Raw genomic sequence first — 4,661 nt, 5'->3', positions numbered from 1 at the left:
TTTCATTATGTGTCACATTGTAATTGGTCCTTATCTTAACGATAGTTGGGTTATTTTATAATTTATTATTCTTAAAATATCAAAGCTCCACTCACGACAATTGAAGCACATTCCACTCTTCCATTTTTTGTTCATCACTTTATCACCTAGATTCGGTCCTTCTAAGCACCATCCGTTCATGACAAGAAGCGCCAACGTCATCGCCATCTACTGCCCTCCACACGACCTCTCTTTCTTTAGTGCATAATCCCTTAGTCACGTCATTCCGTCGCTCATAACTTGTCCTTCCTAGTATAGCCAGCACTTCTTTTTGCCATAGATCACTGCTTATCCACATAATTAATGGTTAATTTTAGTTATTAAATTTTTTATTAAAAAAATATATCTTTATTTAATTACGTGATGAAACATATATTTATATATAAAATATAATATAATAAAATAAATCTATTCAAAGTATTTAAAAGTATAATTAAAATTATGAACATACAAATATAATAATAAAATTTTTATTCCAAACAAATAAACATATTTTTTTATCATACATATATTATTTAAAAAATAAATATATTATTAAAATTAATAACAGAAATTTAAAATGATAAAATTTAACTTTTTTACCGTATCTTTTATAGTATTTTTATTTTTTTTTAATTTTTAATTTATTAGTACTTTATTATTTAATTAATAATTAAACAAATTATTTTTATGAAAAATTATTTTTTGTATTATATTAGAGAAGAGATCAATATAGCAGTTTAAAAAATAAATTGTATAAATATTTAAGAGATAAATTTGAAATACATACTTAAAATAAATAAAACATACAAAATAGGAGTACTCTTGAGAAATGGAGAATTATTTTTGTCTGTTTTATTTATTTTAGACATGTATTTCATATTTATCTCTTAAATATCTATCTATATAATTTACTTTTATATTTAAAAATTATTTTGACATTATTTTTTAAACTGTTATATTGGTCTCTTCTTTAAGATAATACAAAAAATAATTTATCATGAAGATAATTTATTTAATCATTAATTAAATAATAAAGTACGAATAAATTAAAAATTAAAAGAATAAAAATACTATAAAAAATACTTGTAAAAAAGTTAGATTTTATCATTTTAAACTTGTGTTATTAATTTTAACAATTTATTATTTTTTAAAATAATTTATTTACGATAAAAAATATATTTTTTCTGATTTTAATTATACTTTTAAGTACTCTAAATAGAGTTATTATATTATATTTTACATATGAATATATGTTCTATCGTGTAATTAAATAAAAATTTATTTTAATAAAAAAATTTAATAGCCAAACTAAATATTACTTAGGTATGTATTTCATATTTATCTCTTAAATATTTATACAATTTATTTTTTAAACTGTTATATTGGTCTTTTCTCTAATATAATATAAAAAATAATTTTTCATACAAATAATTTGTTTAATTATTAATTAAATAATAAAGTACTAATAAATTAAAAATTAAAAAATAAAAATACTATAAAAAATACGGTAAAAAAGTTGAATTTTATCATTTTAAATTTCTATTATTAATTTTAATAATATATTTATTTTTAAATAATATATGTATGATAAAAAATATGTTTATTTGTTTGGAGTACAAATTTTATTATTATATTTGTATGTTCATGATTTTAATTATACTTTTAAATACTTTGAATAGATTTATTTTATTATATTATATTTTACATATAAATATATGTTCCATCACATAATTAAATAAAGATATATTTTTTTAATAAAAAAATTTAATAACCAAATTAACCATTAATTATGTGGATAAGTAGTGATTCACGGCAAAAAGAGGCGCTGGCTATACTGGGAAGAGAGGTTGTGTGGGAGAACATGGCGATGACGCTTCTTGTCACGAACGCGACGGTGCTTGGAAGGACCAAATCTAGGCGATGAAGTGATAAACAAAGAATGGAGGAGTGGAATGTGCTTCAATTAACGGAAGTAGACCAATTACAATGTGACACATAATAAATGATAACTTACATATTATTTTAGAAGGGGTTGAGTAGCATTCACCTATTTATTATCATACCTTTTTTGGTACACAGTAAAATGTACACTTTTTTTTATAAAAAATAGCATGTATTTATTGAATTTAATTTTTTTTCTTATATTCACTTATATACATAAGAATAAAAAATGCACGTGAAGGGAAAAAAAGTTATACAAATAACACAAATCTTTTTTATATATCGAGTTCCTCAAAAGATAAGAGAAGAAAGGAACTTAAAAAAGTGTTTATCCACTTCTTATTGATAAAATCTTTCCTTCTTAGTTTTTTTGCTACATTCTTGAATAGTATTCTACAACTTTGTATTTAATTTAATCCTATTTCGAATAAAAGACAAAATTAATTTATTGCATGATGAGGCTATTTTTTTCAAATATGGAGAGTATGTTAGTGTTTTGAATGAAAATGGACGTTTTTGATGTATTTACTTGTTGGTAGACATGTTAGATGTGCAGCATCAACATATGGGGGCGTGCTGATGCAACACATGAAGGATGAGTTGGCAACACATGAGGGCGTGTTGCTGACATGGCAATGTATGATTCAAGGGCACCTTCAACACGTGGGGACGTGTTGATGACGTGCGGAAGTGTGATTGGACGGCAGCTTCAACATGTGGGGGCGTGTTGCTGATGTGTCACTCTGTGATTCGATGGCAATGCAACACGTAGTGTGCGTGTTGAGTGCTCTGCCTATATAAGGCTAAACTCGGTACCATTTCATTGCGAAGAGAAGAGTTGTTTGATTGTGTTTCTGGTGTGATAGAGGATACTACAAACTTGGCAGTGTATCGCAACGGTGAAATTATACGGAATACTCATGAGGGACTAAGGTTTGTGTGTCAGAATCCGTTTTCGTTTATGGTTCCATGCACCATGACGTTTATGGAGCTTCAGAACAGTCTCTGTCAAAGCATGGAGAACGGTATGTTGAGGAGAGTGAGCAGTATTCTGTACCAGAATCCCGTTATAGTTTTTGGTGGTCTAATACAGTTTGATATTATGCCGATCATTGACGAAACGAGTATGCGAAATATATTCCAAAGTCACCGGCAGACTCAGGTGCGACAGCCACAGATTGAGCTTTATGTTGAGTTTAAAAACGTAGAGGCAGATGGGATTCAAAATGATTTAGATACAGATGATGATAGAGTTGCAGTGTACGAAGGAATAAACAGTGACAGCAAAGAAGACTTCGAAGCTACTTATGATGCCGGCGGCAAAGACGAGGATAATGATGTGGGAGTTGAGGCAGCAGTGGAGAATGTAGTGGTTCTTCCCGTAGTTAGTCAACCGATGGATGTTCTACCTTTTATGCGTAACTTGGATCTTGACGTCATGCATGTACTGGATTTCCCGGAATATGCAAACATAGGTACGTGATGAGTGAATAATACATTTTTCTTAATTTATATTTTGGATGTGATGATTTTTGCTTTCTGTAGGTGTTGCTGATCTTGAGAACGGAGAGTTCAGGATTGGGATGAAATATAGTGCTAGAAAGTCGGTCGTCGTAGCAATTAGAAGTTACACTATCTGTAGAGGAGTCAACTACAATGTGTATGAGTTTGAGCCACAGACGTTCTATGTAAAATGCAAGACGTATGGGTGTGGGTGTGATTGGTTTATCCGAGTCAGCTTGATACGAAAAAAAGGTTGTTGAGAGACATACAGATACAGTAGTAGGCACACGTGCACTATGGGAACGATTTCATAGGATCATTCCAAGTTGGACTCGGATACAGTTGCTGAGGCTATAAGGCCATTAGTTGAGACCGACCCGTTCATCAAGGTGAAATCTATAATTGCAGAAGTTCAGTCAAGGTTCAACTACACCATTAGTTACCGAAAGGCTTGGTTGGCAAAATAGAAGTCCATAGCCAAAGTTTTCAATGGTTGGGAAGATTCTTATCAAGCTTTGCCATGGTGGTTCTCGGTCATGGTTCGGAAGATGCCTGACTCAATTGTCCAAATAGAAATATGACCTTTGTACAACAGGAGTGAGGAGGCGAACGGTGTCAGGATAGTTCATCATGTATTTTGGAGTTTCAATTCGTGCATTAGAGCGTCCAAGCATTGTAAGCCTCTGGTTCAAGTTGATGGCATACACCATTATGAAAAATGCAAAGGTGCACTTTTGGTTGCTGTTGCACAAGATGGTAACCAAAACATTATGCTAATCACTTTTGCCTTAGTGGATGGGAGACCATTGATATGTGGCACTTTTTCTCAGTAATTTATGAAGACATGTTGTTAGAAGAGATGTTGTGGGTATAATTTCAGACCAATATGAGTCAATGCGGGGGTGATTGACAACCTCTAAGAGCATGGTAGATGTTTTGTATTAGGCACATTGGTAGCAACTTCTTAGGGGAATTCAAAATTCCGCACTTGCAAAAAACTTGTGATCAACATTGGGTATTCAAAGACGGTGGAGGAGTACAACATCAACTATAAGAGGTTGCAAGAGTGAGGCGAGGCATACGCTTGGTGGTACGATGCCATTAGACTTAGACACTAGGTATTGGCATTTGACGAGGGACATCGATGGGGCCACATGACGACAAACCGTGTCGAGTGCATTAATTCAGTACTAAAG

The sequence above is a fragment of the Arachis hypogaea genome, chromosome 11, assembly GCF_003086295.3.
Source record: "Arachis hypogaea cultivar Tifrunner chromosome 11, arahy.Tifrunner.gnm2.J5K5, whole genome shotgun sequence".
In the NCBI taxonomy this organism is placed as follows: Eukaryota; Viridiplantae; Streptophyta; class Magnoliopsida; order Fabales; family Fabaceae; genus Arachis; species Arachis hypogaea.
Note: the sequence above shows the minus strand (reverse complement) of the source record.